The sequence below is a fragment of the Callospermophilus lateralis genome, chromosome 8, assembly GCF_048772815.1.
Source record: "Callospermophilus lateralis isolate mCalLat2 chromosome 8, mCalLat2.hap1, whole genome shotgun sequence".
NCBI lineage: Eukaryota > Metazoa > Chordata > Mammalia > Rodentia > Sciuridae > Callospermophilus > Callospermophilus lateralis.
In genome coordinates, this window is record NC_135312.1 from 70,437,220 (window position 1) to 70,458,937 (window position 21,718).

The 21,718-nt window shown below is 37.1% G+C and overlaps 1 pseudogene; it reads right to left on the reverse strand.

Annotated features, from left to right (window-relative positions):
• Positions 1 to 2,485: 2,485 nt before the first annotated feature.
• LOC143405715 (melanoma inhibitory activity protein 2-like) overlaps positions 2,486 to 21,718 on the reverse strand; it is a 37,120-nt pseudogene continuing 17,887 nt past the window's right edge.

The window sequence follows — 21,718 nt, forward strand, 5'->3', positions numbered from 1 at the left end:
TCTCACTGAAAGTGGAGTCCTCAGGTCATGAGGCCCAGAGACAGCCCAAACTCTGGAAGCACAGGCTGTACCTATAGCTTCAGGTGGGCACTGTACAGTGAGCCAGGAAGGATGGAGAGAGCAAACGTGTCACTGAGAGACTTTCATGGCTCCTTATCCTGAAGAGCAAATCATGTATGAATTTTTGCAGAAAACCCTTATGTGTATGGTCAATATTATGATGTGCTGAGGCATCAACAAGAATGAATGGGCATGTGAGAACAGAAAAGAATGGAGTCAGACTCCCTACATCACTTCATACACACACACACACACACACACACACACACACACACACACACACTCAAAGTATATCACAGAACTCAATACAAAATTAAAATTACAGACTTCTAAAAAAATAGGAATACATTATTGTGGCCTTACATTTAGAAGTGGTTACTAATTTAAGGCACCAGCTAAGCAACAAAAGAAGTAATAAGTAAATTAAACTTTATTAAAAATTACAGCTTTTGAGTATCAAAGAATGCACTAAGAAATTTAATTGACAACTCACAGAATGGAAGAAAATATTTGCAAATCATAGATTATAACTCAGAAATGATTGTGACCTCAAATATAGAAAGAGCTGTTACAACTAAACAACAAAGAAAAATCCAATAAAAAGTATCTAAAGACTTGAAAATGCACTTCTCTAAAGATCATTATGCTTGAAAATCAATCATCATTTATCATTAAGAAATTGCAAATCAAAGTCATAACAAGAGACCACTTTATGGGTAGAAGGATGGCTACAATCAATAACATGGACAATAGCATATGTTCTCAGGGACAAGGATACACTGTGACCTGGTGAATTAATGTAAAAGATGTCCCTGCTTTCAAGCACAGTCTGGCAACTCCTTCCATGTTAGACACAGACTTACTAAATGACCCAGAAATACCACTCCTAGGTGTGCATCCAAGAGAAACAAAGTTATATGAGTTATATGAGAAACAAAGTTATATGAGAATTATTCAAATAGCCAAAAAGTACAAGTGACTAAGTCAACTAACAAAATAGATTAATAAATATGGCATATCCATATAATAGAATGTTGTTCTGCAATAGAAAGGAATGGAGTACTGATGACATGCTATGACATGAATGAAAGTCGAAAATATTATGCTAACTCAAAGAAGCCAGTAACAAAAATATCGGGTCTAACTAAGTTGCTTAAGGCACTGATTTTATCCTTGATGAAGGAAGGGTCACTTGTCACTTTGTTCCCTATGCAGACAGCCACACACCTCTTCAGGCACAGTTAGAAACATGCTTACTAAAAACTTCCTAGGAGAAGCGAGGTTTCACAGCATGCTTTGCATGGGTCCTCTCCCGTGTTCTTTGATGCCACAATTCCTTTCAACACCAGTTTCTCTACTAGGTTCTCCAGACAGAAGGCAGCATCTTCTAGAATATTCCTTGTCATGCTATGCCATTACCCTGCCCAGTCTTCTCCATTCCTGCCTTCCTCTGGACCTCACCAGAGAGCCATTTTCAAGGTTGCTCAGAGCAGAGCACACTACTCTCAGGCAGCACGCCCTACAGCCTCAGAAGATGCTCTCCTTAAAGGCATGGGCTAATGAAAGAAAGGGGACTCAGAAAAAAGTGCATCATGTAATTTGTATCACAAAATTTTCCTATGGGTACATAAAATATATTCATATTTTGAATAGAGGTTTTCATGTTTGAAAGGAAATTGTCATTTCTTATTTCCAGGAATCTGTCACTATAAAACTCTAATAATAGGAGGCCATATTTGTCATATTTTTGACCTTCATAAAGTTGTATGTTTAAAAAAAAGTTGTATGTTTTCCTCTGACCCAATATTAATATAGCTAATATCATAATGACTCATTCAATCAAAATTTCAGGAAAGGATTTATGAACAGCATGCCATCACCAACCAAGACCTCCCAAATGAATCCTCAAATGGACACCTCACCAGGCTGGATATCCTGAGATGTGGCACCCTCTAAAACACCTATTGAAATTAGGCCACCTGCCATCCTCACTGAGAACCCACCTGTCTGTTTTCCTTTAGACCCGCAGCTCCCTCACTGGCACCCCTGAGTTACTTTCCATTTTAAATGTTTGATTGTGGTTAAAATATACATGACATGAAATTTGCCATGTTAACCATTTTTAAAAATATTTTTTAGTTGTAGATAGACATAATACCTTTATTTTTTATATGTGGTGCTTAGGCTTGAACCCAAGACCTCACATGTTCTAGTGAGTGCTCTACCACTGAGTTGCAAAACCAGCCCTTATTTTTAAAAAATACAATTTTTTACTTGATATGAATACTCTATTTCTTTAATTATGACAGCTCAAATACCAAGAAGAGGATTCTTCTTAGTTGTGGGAATTTTGATTTTTATAATAACAGCCCAATTATTTAGGTAAAGTACATATAATTATGTACTGTATATATTGATGAGATGCTCAATAAGTGTTTTCTGGAGGAGGTGGAGGAAGAAAAGGTCCTCTTCTCATGAAATGACTCCTTGGATCCACAGAAAACAATGAACCTTTGATTGGAGGGTAAGATGAGAAAGAAAATCCAGAGCCAGTTGCTTGGTTTTCAGCAGGGAGATATGAATCAGGTTGGAATTACCTTGATCAACTTTGGTATCATTTCTACTAGATTCCATTTCTGAATATGTAGGCCCATCCATTTTATCCAAACGCAGCATAGTGGAACTTCTGAGTTTTGCTGATCCAGATGGTCTACCATATTTAGAATAACATCCATCTTGCCTTTGTAGATGAAGATGTGGATCAGAATATAGTTGGCCTGGTGAAGGGATCATTATCCTATGAGCCTGTTCCCATGGATGTTCAAGGGGCCCAGTGTCAGAAGATGCTCTCTGAGGATAAGTTGACCTATCACAGTTTGATTCTCTTTTTTCATTTCTATTGGATGGTCCAAAGGATTCTCTGGGCCCCTTGAGCCTCTTTCTCCTCCTACTGGCACCAAAGGTGAGAGTATGAGTGTACCCTTCTTTTCCAAATGAGAAGGTCTTATTTCACATGAAGGTTGACCCAATGGTGAGGGACCATTTGGGGAATTCTCTTTGCCAAAGGCAGTATTTGAAACACCAAGCACAGAAGGATTTTTTCTACAAGCTTAAATTGTAACTCTATTTCAGTTAATTTTTGTCTATTGTGAGCATTTTTTTTCCTTAAATGATTGAGGTATGTTTCAGCACTCCAAGCTGCCAACTCACTACCATGAGCTTTTTTCTCATTGTAAATAATGTGCCCCTGATAAAAACAAATGGTTCTCTCCAATTCTTCTTCAAGATCTTTAGTTCGGTTTCTATTTGTCTCCAGCCATTTAGTTGTATGGCTGATCTTTTCTTCCTCTTTTCAAAGTTTCTCTTATCGCCCTACTTGATAATTTTCCTCTCCTATTAATTTTCTTTGGAGATTCATTACATTTTCTTGATATAATTCCATCATGACTTTAAGTTTCTGCTGAAGATTCTGATTCTCACTTTCAAACTGTGTATATTCTGCTTGCAAAGATGCTTGTTCTGTCTTAAGATTTTTAATATGTTCTATCAGGTCTTCCTTTGTTTCAATTCCTTCAGATAATAATGTAAAAATTTGATTTCTTTCTCTTTCTAAGGTTTTAAAAGAGGCCTTTAACTTAGCATCATAAACCAGTTTTTTCCAAGACCCTTTTGGCTGATCTTCTAAGTGAGCACCAATTTCTGATTCACTCTTCCATTACATTTCCAAGTAACCATCATCTGTTAGGACTTTTTCAAGCACAGGAGCCCAATCTTTTATCTGAAGCAAGTGTTCAGTCAGAGATTTAATGTGATTTTTTTTGTCTCTTAGAACATGTTCTGCATGTGCTTTAGAGTGTTCAAATGTAATTTTCTGTTTAGTAAGGTCATTCACTTTTTCTTTCCATACTTCAACTTCTTGTAAAAGCTGTTTATGACTTGCCTGAAGTCATTCAAAGCCTCTTTTATTGCTACTGTAATTCTTTCTTTATTCATTTAAAATATTCTCAAGGTTGTTTTAGCTTCAGGTATTTGTGATTTAAGGGATTTTGATTCATCTTCTAGGGACTTAGTCCTTTTTGATATATCCACCATCAATTCATCCTGTTGAGAATGTTTAGTTTTCTCTTTTGTAGCTCTTTTTTCTAGAAAGAGTATTTCATTTTCAAGTTTAGATATGGAATTCCCCAGGATTTCATCTATTGCCTCCAAGTTTTCTGCTTTTACTGACTCCTTCACCAAAATGACAACCTTTAAAGGTCACTCTAAGCCTTCATACTCTTTTTGAACATGGCTAACATTTTCAAGTAGTTGACATTTTTCTTGAATTAGTCCAAAAAGTTTTAGAGCAAGTTTTTTTTTCTCTTCTCATGTAATGCCTGCTTCTCACAGACTGATAACTGCTCCACAAAAACAAGAGAACAACAAAAAATCCAATAGCTATACATATCACCAACTCCCATGGACAGCCATAAGGACTAGGGTGTGTTTCTATGTCTTCAGTCAAGATAGATCACAACCCTACTTACTTCTTCCAGGACCACCCCCAAGTATGGCTGAGAGACAGCTGTTCCCCCTCCATCATGCTAAGGCTACTTTGGCTATTCCCTCCACAACCATACCATGCCCAGTCATGCCAAAACAGGCTGTGAACACTCAGGCCTTTGGTCAGGAAAAAAACCTGCACCATGCAATGGAGCAGACCATTTTGAACCAGTGAGTGGTGGGGAGGGGCTGTGGGCATGTGCATGTGCAGCCCTGGTCATGGGATCTCAGGAGCCTAGCACATTTACACTGCCTATCAGGAAAGTCTTGGTCCTGCCACTATGCTATAAATTCTGAACCAGTGAAGGTTCAAGTCTGTCCTAATAAATCCAGGGAGAAGTCCTCTCCAGGTCACCCACCTATTGATTTGGTTTAGGCAAGGCTATGGCAGAACTTATTATGTGCCATTCTATATAGTAATTATATCACCCAGTTTGATGTAACTAAAATTCTACAGCTCTGTAAACTTTTTAAAGAGCTAGTACACCATATATTTATATTAGTACCACTTGCCATTTTGTCTTAATGACTCATTCCTTTCCCTCCCCTCCCATCCCCTCTCTTTTTCCTTTCTTTCTTTCTTCTTTCTCCCTTTTCTTTTCTTTCAGTGTTGAGGGTTAAACTTCAGGGCCTTGTACATACTGGGCAAGCTCTCTACCACTGAGCTACATCTTCAGCCCTTTTGACACTTTCTATAAAAGTCATCTGAATTATTTAAAAAAAAATTCTTGTGTTAGACATTTGAAAAATAATTTGAGAAGAGTTGCAAATATGGGCATAAGTCAGTTTTGATAAGTTATTTTTAAATAGTATACAATATGTAATGATTCTAAAAAGAAGCTGAGTTGGTTTTCATTTCAGTTTTTGTAGACAAATATTTATTTAAGAATCTTTGAAATCTTTTTTCAGATGTTCTTTTCACTTCTCATAGGATATAAACACTTCTAAGCAAGCTGGTCATTATAAATATATGGCAAAGAGAAGGATAAGATAAGTGAGATTCTGCTTCAAACAAAACAGAATAAAATGTTGTGTGGAATTCTCACACAGACAGGAGACACCAGGGTATTCGAAAGGAAGCAGTGTGTATGTGCATCTAGCCTCAGTGGATTCTTATCTGAAGACTGAACATTTAGTGTAGAAGAGTGATCTCTTAAATATTCTAGTTAGTTTCCTTTTAAATACTAGTCTTTGTTATCATATGAGGTAATACATATTCCTGATTGGACATTCTATTTCTATACTACAAAGTAGCAATAATGTTCAAGATTGATTTCTGGAGGACTCACAATGATAGAGATGGCATCATGTTCTTTTTCTTTTCTTCTGAGATATCTCTACCATAAAATGTAGCTCAGTGATAAAGCATCCCTGACTTTTATTCCCAGTACCAAACCAAAGCAAACCAAATAAATGGCAGATGCACTTCATTTAGGGAAGAGAATTTAGCATTATAATGAGTTATAGTGAGAAAAGTTTACCCTAGGTCACTTAGAAGAGCAGCTGTGTATCTTTGACTGGTTTAAGGTCTTTTCTAAAGAGCAATTTCTGAAACAAAGAAACACCTTGAAGTGAAGTTAGCTGTGAGCAGCTCTCTGCCTGCAATCACAAGTGCTTCTAAGTTCCTGCCTGCCAGCTGAACACTTTGTAGGCAATTTCCTAGTGGGGAGAAAAGTCTGAATGGGGAGAAAACTTGAATTCTTGGGTGATTCCCTTCTTCTTTGGCTATTCTAATCAACTTTCTGTCAGTACCTCCAGTATCTAAGATGCAGAGAGGTTGAATGGCCTCCAAATCTGAATATTTGAGACCTTATCCTAGCCCTCACCTCACTCCACATTCCTTGGTTATTTTCTGAAGCACCTCATGCCCAGGTTTTGGAGGATTTCACTTCCTTCCACCTGTATGGCCTCCAGTTCACTGAGGGCTTTGATTGTAGTACCTGAAATTGGGAAGGAGTTTCTCCATGGAGGAGATTCATCCTTCATAGCAGGCTGTCTTGATCTTGAACCTACATAAGGCAGTCCCCTTAGGGCTACCCAGTAGACCACATTTGGGCTATTACTTATGGGGTTGAGTGTTAGCAATTGTTGCCAGAAAGACATTTTTCACTTGTTCCCAGGATCTCCCTCCCTGAGGTAGTACTTACTCTTTGATGGAGGATGAAGTCTATCTAGGTGCCAGCCACTCACTTTTCTCACTTTCTTTGCCCACCGGTATCAGAATCAGCTTTCTCTCACAAAGCCCATTGCCCAAGGCCCAGATGACCCAGAAGGCTTTAAAGACTAGTTCAGTAGGAGTGGGTGAAGCCACTCTGCATTCTGCAAAGAGACACCTTTGTTCTGAGAGGCTGTAGTGATAGGAATCACCTGCATGTTTTCTTCTAGGCCATCTTGACAGTGGGGTTGTGATGGATGCAGTCAGGAATTCCTTTAAATCAGCTGTCAATTGTGGCTAGAGATGGACTCAGAAGCCTGTAGTCCTGGGCTAGAGAGGAGAAAGCATATTGGTTCCTTCTATACAATTTCAGCACAACTTTTCATTTCTCTGGTTGTACTCAATGTAACAATGCACTATATGTGTATTCATATATATATATATATATATATATATATATATATATATATATATATATATTACACACACCTAGGTTAATGATGTCCATCTCATTCCACCATCTTTACTCTCTGCATTCTCCTTTTCATCCCTCCCTCCCCTTTTCCCCATCAATGTTGCTCCATTTTCCCACACCCCCCCCATTATGGATCAGCATTCAGTTATCAGAGAGAACACTCAGCCTTTGGTTTTGTTGTTGTTTGGAATTGGCTTACTTCACTTAGCATAATATTCTCCATCTCCAACCATTTACCTACAAATGCAATAATTTTATTCTCTTTTAAGGCTGAGTAATATTCCAGTATGTATATATACTACAGTTTCATTATCAACTCATCTATTGAAGGGCATCTACAATGTTTCCACAGCTTAGCCATTGTAAATTGAGCTTCTATAAACATTGGCTGCATTACTAAGCCATAATCCCAGCCCACATTAATCATTTTTAAGTGCACATAGAATTCAGAAGTGCTCAGTACATTCACTATCACCACCACCCCTTGCTAGACTTCATCTTCATAACAGAAACTCTGCACCCATGAAATATTGCTACCCCATTGCCCACCATCCAGTCCCCTGCTTTCTGTTTCTGTGGGTTTGATGTCTCTATATACATCCTCTAAGCAGAATTACATGGTAAGTGTCCTTTTGTGATTGTGTGACTACACTTAATTTAATGTGGGATGAATTATATTCCATTGTGTGGATGGACAACATGTTTATCCATTCATCCATCAATAGATACTTACATTGCTTCCACTATCCAGTTTTGGGGAACTCCTACTTGGCATTTATGGAAGCTTGAGCAGCACAGGAGGTGGGGAATCTACAGAAAATGGGCTGTGGTTGGGATCTCATGGGTCCATGACTTCCACCTTAATGTAATCTGTAGGCAAGAGGAGACATGAGCTGATCCAGGTGAGGAAACCTGCAATTAGCACAGATGCTACAGGTAAGGCCAGAAAAACCTCTTGACTCTAGAGAAAGGGAGGAATTTATGAAATTATGAAACTCAAAGACAGACTTGACACCTAAGGAAAAGTGAACTGGCACCACACAAAGAACACTAAGAAGAAATAAATGTGAGTAAAGGATGAGTAAAGCCCAGGTACACACTTCTTCCCAACATCAGAGGTTATACTTGCCATCCTTTGTTGATCAGTTGGTAAGCAGAAGGCTTAGTGTCTACTAGGTTTAAGCACTCCAGTTTCAAGGTTACTGTTACCCACACCATTTAACAGAGGGATATCTTTTACAGACTTTCCTTTTAAGGACTTAGAAGTTTCCTGAGTACAAGAGCTAAGTCTAATCTTTCAATGTTCAAAGGTTCCTCATGCATAGTCAGCACTGGGCCTTTCTGCAGTGTCAGACTGAAGGCAGGGTTCAGGCCCAAGAAGCAAAATTTTGGAATCCATCAGTTGAAAGATGCAAGGCACTGGGAATATTGGTCATCTTCATTCAAAGGTGGCAATAGCCCCTAAGAAGCACTCAGGGATATTTCCATATTTCTTTTTAATATAAAGGCCAAACAATGAAGGCACATTGCTGATAAGTTGGTGCATCCCCACTAGCAAAAGTTTATGACCTTGATTATGATGTTGTAACCTCTTTCTCCACAGAAAAGCCTTAACAGGTCTTCACCAGAAATCTTTACCATGGCTGATTTTAGGACTGCCAGCAAAAGAGTTCAATGTAGATAAACTTTCTATTTTGGGGTCACCCTGTTTACTTGTCCACTGGCCAAGTAGATACCAGCACTTCAAGTGCTGGACACCTCCTTACTAGTTTTTCACAAACATATCCAATATAGTAGTTTGTAGAAATGTGCAAAAAAAAGTCTCTGGCCTTGAGCTGGGATTCACAGAGATGTCTACATTTTTAAGATAAGAGAAAGTACCAATTGGGCTCTATAGTAACAGCTGGCAGGGGAGGAAAGAAAGGGGAGAAGAAGAATCTCTCCACTTTTCAGGAGCTGTCCTTGAAGGGTTAACTTGCCCAAAACACTGAGAGAAAAAGCTGCTTTTATGTGAACTTCTGTAGACTTCGAACTTCTAAGCCTCTCCCTTTACATGCTGGGTATAAAACTTTGAAACTACCTGAACTCAGGGTTCAGGGGATTGATTGATTACAGAAAAGCTATGCCCTCTGAACCTGGCTGCAGCCAAATAAAACTGCTTCCTGATAGCTTCAGGGCCTTGCTTCATCTGTTCCTACAATAATCCAGGCAGTCCTCTCTGTTTTGCTTTTGTTAATGAAACTCTTGTAGATAACTATAATAAGTCATATGCTGGGTTATCTCTCACTGACCTTAGAGTTATAGTTAATTCTACCTATAACCAGAGACTGCCCCATGGGAAATGCAAAAAACCCTTGCTACCAATGTACCCAACAATGCTTTTTGGAATGTCCCCCTCTGATAATGATAACATCCCATGGAATCATTGTGTTACTGCCATACCTTCTCTGGGGAAGAACAACATCTATGTGCCTGGGCAGGTGCAGCCCCCTGGAATTGTGCCCCAAAACCACATGGGCTAATGCAGTAACTGCTGTACAGAACAAGCCGTTACCAACAGGTATTCAGGAAATCAGTATGGCAAGAAGGATATCACATCAATATTGCTAGCTGCTAGACCCATTAAATGGGCAGCAGCTGGCTGAATAAATGAGTCTATATTGAGCCCATAACCTGACCATGGATTTTGAAAATTGCCTTGGTAAGCTTATGCAGTCATAAAATAGTTAGCATCCCAAACACCCTTAATATACTATATATTATATATACATGGATTTGTCTTTGTGCCAAATTATGCTTATACCCACTATGCACAAGCTTGTGTTACACCACCCTTTGCCATTCTAATAATGAATGACACTGATGGCATAAATATCACTAAGACAGAGATTCCTTATGCAGTCAATATATCCTGCTGGCTAACAAATTGTCTAACCCATGTTATGAAAGCTAAATGTATATTTGTTCTCAGAGTGTCCCCATCATTCTGGCTTCCAGTGAACATTCTGGAGAGTGGAGGAGTTCATGGGCCATGGAGATGAAGAATCTTCTGAGTGAGATAATACACTGGACATGGTATGCAATTAGCCTTATCATCACTGGGATTATTGCCCTGGCAGCCACCATTGCCGCCACAACCACTACTGCTGCTTCACTCACTCAGAGCATATAGACTGCTCAGACGGTAAACAATTTGTCTACTACCATGGCAGAAGCCTATGCCATTCAAAATGACTGAATATCCTGTCTCAAGCTGCTATCTTAGTCATTCAGCAAGAAGTAGACCTCTACCAGTAAAAACTAGATATTCTGTTTATGTTGCAAAGGCTCACTTGTGACCCTAAATTTTAGAGTATTTGTCATCCAATATGCTGTATCTGAAAATGTAACCTTATACTTCTCCAATTTTTCTTTTTATATTAAGGCTGCTTGAGATGCTAACTATTTTATGACTATGCATAACCTTACCAAGGCAATTGTCAAAATCAATGAGACAAAGGTGTCTATCTTGGAAACCTTTTTTTTTCCTTCCATGAATTGACTGAACATTGGAAAAACCTGATAGCTGAATTAACTAATCCTTATAAAGCTATTACCCTGGCTCTACCATTCATAATAGTGATAATATTTACTTTTGTTGTGAGATGGTTATGTAACCATGTGAAGACCACCCAATGAAAAACAGCAATGCTGGCTGAAATCTTTGCAGCAGAGTCAGAGTGGGGAGATGTGGGAAAAAGTGCATGGATTACTGCATACGTGGCATATCTTAACAGTGTCTGAGTGGTAGGCCACTTTCCTCATGCTAGGTGTGTGAGTGACAGGCCACTCCCCTCATGCTAGGCTTGGCTTGTGTGAGGCACAACCCCAGGCCATAAGTTACAGTTCGTGTGCTTGCTCCATGGCCCACTTATTGATGGATTGCTGCAAGGAAGTTAGCAGACATTGCATTGGTGGCTGCCAGTAATCTGCTTAGCTACTGCCTGAGTTTAAATACATGGTAACTGTGCAATAAAATCAGACCTGTTTTCTCTTTGGTCTCTGGAGGTCTTGATTAGTGACTCTGAAGCCACACTCTCCTCGACCTTGTTCTGTAGACCTCCTTGTTGGATGAGGCCATACATAACAAAGAGAGTTAAACATTGTTTTCAAAATCACATACTAATACATGGCTAGGATAAAACTTGCTTCTTGGTCTGTCATCAAAATAAAAAGAGCTACTTCTACTTGAAGCTATCTTGCTAAACTCTTGGTAGTCTCCCTAAAGATTAGGCAGTCTTTGAAAACAGAGAGTCTGACATAGTAAAAACAAACATAAAATTTTTTTAAAAAATCAAAAAAAAAAAATTGCTGAGGGACCTGCCATTCTCCAGCATCTACTGTGGAAGCTTGAGGGCATGAGAAACCTCTTCAAAGATGGTTTCAGAGAACAACATCTGTTTTATTTTACAGTAAAAATAGTTTTTATAGTGGATATGTGCCAATTTACATATAACAGTCATGATAGACCAGAGTTGATATATAACATACCATCTTATGGGAATCCAGACACCAAGAGTCTAGAAATAGACATGTAGGCTGAACTTGCACCTACAGAGGAAATACACCTTGTCAAAGAGGCAACGAAATTGAACTTGCCAATATTGTGACTGCATTTGTCCCAAAACATAGCATTCTATGTTAGGATTTCCCTGCTGCACAATGAGAAAGACCCCCAGGTAGGTCCAAGATCAGGGCCTGAAACAGATCCCATTCTAAGTCTTGAACAACCTGAGTTATTAAAACAATTTTTTGTTCAACTTTTGCATACAGTTAATAAGACTTTTGATAACAAACAAGGTTAACAAGAGTAGTATACTTAATATGCCATATGTTAACAGACTGTAGGGATTAAACCATGAAATTAACTTTTGTCATTGGTAAAGTAAGGGTGTAGCCCACCCTTAAAAGAAAGTGAAAACCATAGGCATCTTAATTTGAATAGAATTAGTTTTTACAATTTGGTCAGTCAGATTAAAGAGATTTTGTTAGAATTGATTGTTCCAAGGTACATGAATATAATTTGACAAAATAGTATAATTTTATAGAGAATCATTTTGGAAAAATTGAATCCAATAAATGTGCATAAAACACACATCACAAAGAAGTCTTTAAGTTTGATGTAGAGCTATGATTTTTTTATTTATATATAGCAGTAGAAAGCATTATAATTCTTACTACACATATATAGCACAATTTTTCATATCTCTGGTTGTATACAAAGTATAATAACACCAATTTTTGTCTTCATATTTGTGCTTTGGATATTAATTATCATCACATTCCACCATCATTTATAGTCCCATGCCCCCTCCATTATCCTCCAACCCCTCTGCCCTATCTAGAGTCCAACTATTCCTCTCCTGCTCCCTCTCCCTAATCCACTATGAATCAGCCTCCTTATATCAGAGAAAACCTTCAGCATTTGGTTATTTCGGATTGGCTAACTTCACTTAGCATTATCTTCTTTCACTCCATCAATTTACCTGAAAATGCTGATTTTATTCTCTTTTATTGTTGAGTAAAATTCCACTGTGTATATATGCCATTTCTGATCCATTCATCTATTGAAGGGCATATGGGTTGGTTCCACAATTTAGCTATTGTGAATTGTGCTGCTATAAACATTGATGTGGCTGTGTCCCTGTAGTAGGCTGTGCTAAAATCCTTTGGGTATATATCGAGGAGAATATAGCTGGGTCAAATGGTGGATCCCTTCCCAGTTTTTCAAGAAATCTCCATACTGCTTTCCATACTGACTTCCAGATTGGCTACTCCAATTTTAAGTCCCACCAGCAGTATATGAGTGCAACTTTTCCCCCAGTTTCATGTCACACTTATTGTGGTTTGTCTTTATAATAGCTGCCATTTTCACTGAAGTGAGATGAAATCTTAGAATGGTTTTGACTTGCATTTCTCTAATTGCTAGTGATGATGAACTTTCTTTTAATGTATTGATTGATTGATTGTACATAATATTCTGAGAAGTGTCTCTCCTGGTCCTTCACCAATTTATTGATTGTGTTATTTGATTTTTTTGGTGTTTAGATTTTTTGTTCTTTATTTACCCTAGAGGAGAGTGCTATATCTGATATGAGAGGGGTAAAGACTTTCTCCCAAGATGTGGACTCTCTATTCACCTCACAGATTGTTTCTTTTGTTAAGAATAATTTTTTTTTAATTTGAGTTCATCCCATTTATTGGTTCTTGATTTTAATTCTTGTGCCACAGGCGTCTTATTAAGGAAATTGAGGCCTAATCCCACATATGAAGATTAGGGCCTACTTTTTCTTCTATTAGTTGCAGGATCTCTGGTTTTATTTCTGAGTTCTTGATCAGTTTTGAGTTGAGTTTTGTGCATGGTGAGAGACAGGGGTTTAATTTTATTTTGTTCCATATGGATTTCCAGTTTTCCCTTTTCCAGAAAAGGCTATCCTTTCTCCAATGCATGTTTTTGGCACCTTTGTCTAATATAAGATAATTGTAATTTTGTGGGTTAGACTCTGTGTCCTCTATTCTGTACCATTGGTCTACGAGTCTGTTTTGGTGCCAATACCATGCTGCTTTTGTTACTATTGCTCTGTAGTATAGTTGAAGGTCTGGTATAGTGATGCCACCTGCTTCACTTTTTCTGCTGGGGATTGATTTAGTTATTCTGGCTCTTTTATTTTTCCAGATGAGTTTAATGATTATTTTTTAATATTTCTATGAAGAATACCATTGGAATTTTGACTGCAATTTCATTAAATATGTGTATTGCTTTTGGAAGTATGGTCATTTTAATAATATTTATTCTGTCCATCCAAGAGCAAGATAGAACTTTCAATTTTCTAAAGTCTTCTTTGACTTCCTTCTGTAATGTTCATTACATAGATTAGGGTTCTGTAATTTTATTACATAGATCTCTCACCTTCTTTTAAGTTTATTCCCAAGTATTTTGTGTTTTATGAGCCTATTGTAAATGGGGTAGTTTTCCTCATTTCAGATTCCTGAGGATTTATCACTGGTATACAGAAATGCCTTTGATATATGGGTGTTGATTTTATATCATGCTACTTTGCTGAATTTATTTGCTAGTTCTAGAAATTTTCTGGTGAAACTTTTAGAGTATTCTATGTATAGAATCATATCATCAGCAAATAGTGCCAATTGGATTTATTTTTTTCCTTTCTTTCGTCTGAATCATTGCTCTGGCCAGTGCTTTAAGAACTATGTTAAATAGAAATGGTGAAAAAGGGAACCCCTGTCTTGTTCCAGTTTTTAGAGGGAATGCCTTTATTTTTTTTCCATTTAGAATGATATTGGCCTGGGGCTTAGCATAGATAGTCTTTATGATCTTGAGATATATTTCTGTTATCCCTAGTTGTTCTAATGTTTTGAATGTAAAGGGGTATTGTAATTTGTCAAATGCCCTTTCTGCATCTATTGAGATGTTTATATGATTTTTATCTTTAAGCCTATTGATGTAATGAATTACATTTATTGATTTGTATCTGTTGATCCAACTTTGCATATCTGCGATAAATCCCACTTGATTATGGTGCACAATCTTTTTGATATGTTTTTATTTGATTTGCCAGAATTTTATTGAGAATTTTTGCATCTATGTTCATTAGAGATATTGGTCTGAAGTTTTTTTCTTTTTTTTTTTAATGTGCCTTGGCCTAGTTTTGAAATAAGGATGATATTGACCTCATAGAATGAGTTTGAAAGTTCTGCCTCTTTTTCTATTTCCTGAAATAAATTGAAGAGTATTGGTACTAGTTTTTCTTTAAAGGTCTTTTAAAACTTGGCTGTGTATCCATTTGGTCCTGGGCTTTTCTTGGTTGGTAAACTCTTGATGGCATCTTCTATTTTTCAATCAAAACTGATCTGTTTAAATTGTTTATATCATCCTGATTAAATTTGGACAAATTATATGACTCTAGAAATTTTTGATCCCTTCAATATTTTCTATTTTATTGGAGTACAAGTTTTCAAAATAGTTTTTAATTACCTTCTGTATTTCCATAGTGTCTGTTGTGATATTTCAATTTCATCACATATTTTAGTGATTTTGGTATTCTCTCTTCTTCTCTTCATTACCATGACTAAGGGTCTGCCAATTTTATTTATTTTTTTCAAAGAACTTTTTGTTTTGTCAATTTTTTCAATTATTTCTTTTGTTTCAATTTCATTTATTTCAGCTTTGATGTTAATTATTTTCTGCCTTCTGCTGATTTTGGTGTTGATTTGCTCTTGTTTTTCTAGGGCTTTGATATGTAATGTTAAATCATTTAATTGTTGACATTTTTTTAAGGAATAAACTCCATGCAATGAACTTGCCTCTTAGAATTGCTTTCATAGTACCTCAGAAATTTAGATATATTGTGTCTGTATTCTTATTTACCTCTAATTTTTTTTTAAATTTCTCCTTGATGTCTTTGGCAACCCATTGTCCATTCATCAGAATATTATTTACTCTCAAGGTGTTGGAATGGATTTTTAAATTTTATCATTGATTTCTAATTTCATTCCATTATGATTTGATATAAAGCAGGGTAGTATCTCTACTTTTTTATATTTGCTAAGGGTTGCTTTGTGGCATAGTGTATGGTCTATTTTAGAGAAGGATCCATGTGCTGCTGAGAAGAAAGTATATTCTCTCATTGAAGGATAAATTATTCTATATGTGTCAGTTAAGTCTAAGTTATTTATAATATTATTGAGTTCTATAGTTTCTTTGCTCAGCTTCTGTTTGGAATGTCTGTCTAGTGAGGAAAGAGGTGTGTCAAAGTCACCCAAAATTTTTGTGTTGTGGTCTATTTGACTCTTGAACTTGAGAAGAGTTTGTTTGATGAATGTAGATGCTTCATAGTTTGGGGTATATATATTTATAATTGTTAAGTCTTATTGGTGTATGGTTCCCTTGAGTAGAAGGTAGTGTCTTTCTTTATTCTTTTTGTTTGACTTTAGTTTGAAGTCTACTTTATTTGATATGAAGATGGAAAATTATGCTTGTTTCCACAGTCCATGTGAGTGGTACGATTTCCCCCCACTCTTCACCTTCAGTCTGTGGATATCTTTTTCTCTGAAATGAGACTCTTGGAGGCAGCAGATTGTTGGTATTTTTTTCTTAATCCAATCTGCTAGTCTATGTCTTTTGATTGGTGAGTTTAGGCCATTAACATTCAGGATTACTATTGAGACATGATTTGTGTTCTCAGCCATTTTTTTTTAATATTTAATGTGACTTGGTTTCTCCTCTTATTAGATTTTCCTTTGGTGTAATACCTCCCTCTGCTGATTTTCATCATTGTTTTTCATTTCCTCTTCTTGAAATATTTTGCTGAGGATGTTCCGTAGTCCATGCTTTCTAACTGTAAATTCTTTTAACTTTTGTTTATCATGGAAGGTTTTTAATTCATCATCAAATCTAAAGCTTAGTTTTGCTGGATATAAGATTCTTCATTGACATTCAATTTCTTTCAGAGCTTGGTATATGTTGATCCACAGTCTCCTGTTTTTGAGGGCTTGGGTTGAAAAATATGCTGAGATATGAATTGATCTCCCCCTATATGTGATCTGATTTCTCTCTATTGTGACTTTATAAATTATATTTTTATTAGGTATGATGGGCATTTTCATTATATTTTACCTTGGTGTAGATCTGTAGTAATTTTGTACATTTGGTGTCCTGGAAGCCTCTGGTATTTGGTTTTCCAATTCATTATTCATGTTTGAAAACTTATCTGATATTATCTCTTTGAAGAGATTGTGCATTCCTTTGGTTTAAAACTCTGTGCCTTCCTCTATTCCAATAACTCTTAAATTTGGTCTTTTGATGCTGTCCCATAATTCTTCAATGTTCTGTTCATGATGTCTAACTATCTTCACTGTGTGATCAGATTTATTCTCTAGATTGTATACTTTGTCTTCATTATCTGACATTCTTTCTTCCAAGTGATATTGTCTATTGGTTATGCTCTCTGTTGAAATTTTTATTTGTTTTATTATATCCTTCATTTCAAAGATTTCTGACTGTTTTTTTCAGAGTCTCTATCTCTCTTTTAAAGTAATCTTGTGCTACCTGTATTTTCTCTCTTATCTTATTGTTGAAGTGATCAGTTTCAGCCTGTATTTGCTCCTTTAGGTAATTTATAAATTCACAGATCATTTTAATTATGAAATTTGAACTCCTTCTCTGACATTTCATCAACTTCACTGTCCATGTGTTCTGTTATTCTAGTGTCCTTGTTTGTTTGGGGCACTTTCCTCCATTATTTTTTCAAGTTGTGTTTGTGTCTTCCTTTATTGCAGTGTGGATCTGAGCTATTACCTTTTTTTCCTATATTCTTGTTGTACTTGTGCAAATTGTCTGTACCTTGACTCCATGTTGGGCTTCCAGACTCTACTCGTGCCTCTCAATGAATGCTTCTGCATACTAAATCTGGGTCCTGTATAAGGTGGTGTGGGTAAATGTGGGCAGCCAGTCTGAATGTTTCACAATCTCCTCCCTGGAGCAGAGAGGCTCTCTCTGTCCATTATGAAGTGACCTGGACATTTCCCCAGTCCTGGAGGTTGAGGATGCATCTTCAGATGAGGACATGTCACCTCATGGATTGAGCTATGCTCACCTGTTTTTTGTGATATTACCTCTTTGCTCTGTTTGGGATAGAATGTTCCATGTAAACGCCCTTTGTGTGTCCATTTCTCTTGCTCTGGTTTTGGGCATGGCCTTCTTAGATGTCAGCCAACCTGTGGACAGCAGACTTCAGAAAGATAGACTCAATCCCTGAAACCAGATCCCTTGCCTCATTTGAATGGCTTCTCTTCAAAAAAAATGTTCAGTATGTACCCACTCTCTCTCTCTCTGCAGACACTTAAGGTCAGAGGAGGCATCACAGGACCCCCCCACCACCACCAAAAAAAAGATATCTCTGTCCCTTGTGTGGTTATTTCATGCAGCCCAGTTGCCCTGGAGTTTCCCTTGGTATTTTTATCAGGAGAAACATGACACTGATCAAGCCACTGGGCTTGATCTCTCTTGGCAGTCAGGTGGCTGCGGGTGGTCTGGGCTGAAATTTGGCTCCCAAAGTACTCTGCTGGTCAGAAGGGGTGGTCATGAACCAGAGGCTAGGCTCTGGTGGGTATCTGCCCCACTAGGGTAGGGTGGAATGGGACTGCTGTGAGCCTGGGACCAACAGGCCAGTGTTGATTTGTTCTTCTTGAAGGTTATTTTGTTGCAGGAGAACCAAGATGGGAGCATGTAATGTTTTATTGATTCTTTTTGAATCTCAAAAGCAGTGCTTATTTGTTGTGTTATGTTGTTATGAGCACAAAGTAAATAAAAATAAAGAGCTATCTCTCACCATAAACCAAACATAACTCAAAATGAAACAAGGACCTAGGAATTAAACCAGAGACTCTGTGTCTAATAAAAGAGTAATTAGATTCTGATCTTCTTCATGTGGGATTAGGCCACAATTTTCTTATAGCCCAAGAATTTAAACCAAGAATCAATAAATGGGATGGAGTCAAACTAAAAAGTCTCTTTTGGTCAAAAGAAATAATCTGTAAAGTGAACAGAAAGCCTATACCTTTTTACCCCTCACACATCAATCTCTAGAGTATATAAAGAAATCAAAAATGCTGAGCACCAAAAATGAAATAAACCAATCAACACATGGGCTAAGTACTGGAACAGGTACATATAAGAAAATGATATACAATCAATCAACAAATGTATAAAAAATGCTCATTATCTCTAGCAATTCGAGAAATTCAACTCAAGGCTACTCTAAGATATCATTTCACTTTAGTCAGATGGCAACTATTATGAAGAAAAACAACAATAAGTGTTGATGAGGATGTGGGGGGGAAAGGTACACTCATCCATTCTTAGTAGGACTGCAAATTGGTGCAGCCAATATGGCAAATAGTATGGAGATTCCTTGGGAAGATGGGAATGAATCCACCATTTGACCTAACTCTCCCTCTCCTCAGTCTATACCCAAAGGACTTAAAAATAGCATACTACAGGGACACAGACACATCAATGTTTATACCAGCACAATTCAAAATAGCTAAACTGTGGAGCCAACCTAGACGCCCAACAGTGGAAGAAGGGATAAAAAACGTGTCATATATACACAATGGAATTTTACTCAGCAATAAAAGTCAATAAAATTATGGCATTGGCAGGTAAATGGATAGCCTTGGAGAAGATAATGCTAAGTGAAGTTAGCCAATCCCCAATAAACAAATGGTGAATGTTTTCTCTGATATAACGAGGCTGACTCATAGTGGGGTAGGGAGGGGGAGCATGAGAGAAACAGATTAATTCAAAATAGGGCAGATGAGTGAGAGGGAAGAGGAGGGGACAGGGAATTAGCAAGGATAATGGAATGTGATAGACATCATTATCCAAAATACATGTATGAAGGCACAAATTGTTTTTCATCATACTATATGTAAGAACAGAGATATGAAAAATTGTGGTATATATATGTTATAAGAATTGTAATGCATTCTGCTGTCATCTTTTATTTTAAATCAATTTAAAAAAACAAAAACAACAACAACAACAACAATTACAATAAGAGCTCTGTCTGGAAAGGGAATGGAGAAGTTTCAGGATACTTTGGAGAAACCAATTGGAGGAGCAATATCTTCAAACAGTTGAGAATTATTGCTAAAAATTTGAGAAAATAGTCCATCCCTTTCTACACCTATAAAGAAAGGAGCATGAGCCATGAAGGTTCACAAAGAAATAGTCTGTGTACTATTAATGATTAAAGTAGTTAAAGAACAAATTAAGAATATAGAAGGCTGGGAGACATTTTGATGTGAGTTTCTCCAATGTGTTCAGATTGTTTGATCAACCCTTTGACATGACCACAGGTTTTTGGATGTTATGGTTCATTGTCATTGATGATGCTTTCTCATCTTGAGAGTCAGTTGCTGCATCCAGAGAATCAGCCATCAAGTGTTGAACAAGTCTTGCTGGGATCCAGATTGGTCTACATATTCTGGAAAAACACAAAAAAAGCTTTCACTAGGGCTAATAAAGGGGCTGATGGTTACCATTGTTGTTTCTGAGGATATTTCCAGACCACTTAAGGAAAATTGAGGGGCTTTTTAATGGCTAATATTTCTGCATCGGGTTATGGTTAACATCATTAAATTTCAAAGAATATAAGGTAAATAAAGCCATATTGGTTAACATATGAGGAATTGCATCAGTTAGCAAGGGATTCCATCTCTAATTTTTGTGATTTGAGCCATAAAATTTTGATGGGCTATCTCAGCAATGGCTTGTCCTTGGGGGTTATAAGGAATTCCAGGAAAATAGTTAATGTTCCATTGTGCACAGAATACAGCAAACATTTTGAAAGTATAAGCTGAACCATGGTGTGTTGTGACATTATGTGGAAAACATTTTGTTACAATGCATTTGAGCATATGTTGAATGACATGGTAATTTTTCCCCCAGCCATAGGAGTAGCTGTAAGTAATCCAGAAGATGTGACAATTGTGACTTATAAATAGGTCAATTTACCAAACAATGTAAGCATGTGACAAAAATCTGCCATAAAGACAATGCCTCTAAACCCTATGAAATGACTCCTTGAGGTTGTAAGGTTCTCCCCCACCCCCCAAAACAAAGAAGCATGACTTTTAAAAGTTTTCACCATCTGTTTAGTTTGTAGGATACTGAGTGTAGAAAACAACTGTTTGAGGGAGTGGAGTGAATGATGGAATTGAGCATGTAACTCTTGCTGATTCCCAATCAGTGCCATATGCATTTCACATGGCTTGATCTGTTAAATTATTAAACTTTGAAAGAAATCCAGGTAAAAAAGTATGTGATGAATCCAGCCTAATTCCATCTTAAGATTGGGAACAATCTGTCACAAGGTCATGAAAAGTTCATTTGTGTTTTAATTTAAAGTACTAATATTTCTATTTGGCCTGATCACACTTTGATGTTTTAAACTTGCCTGGAATTCCTGCCCAAGCTTTGAACTTACTTATGCCTGGCTCTCTCTGACCATATAATAACCCTTCCTAAAAATCTCAGCTGCTCCTCATTGATTCTGATGGTGGAATCTGAGTTTACTCCCTACCTTGAGATCATTAACTTGCTATCTGCCTTTGTATTATGCCTCCCAGGACACTATCAGCTGTAAGCTGCCAAGACATTTACCTTTGTAACTTTTTATGTTATAAGAACTTCCCTGCTCTTAGACCAGGCACTGTACTCTGGCCCTACTCTTGGGTGAGGCAGTCACTGATCAGCTCTCTTGTGAAAACAATATAAGCTTGCTTTAATTTGGTTTAAAATTAAAGTCAGTGGTCTTTGCTTTGCATTCTGGGTTCAACATATGAGCTCTGATATGAGTGATGAACAGAGAGTTAGTATATTTTTGGAGCACTTTTTGAGAAAAATGAAGGAGTATATTCAA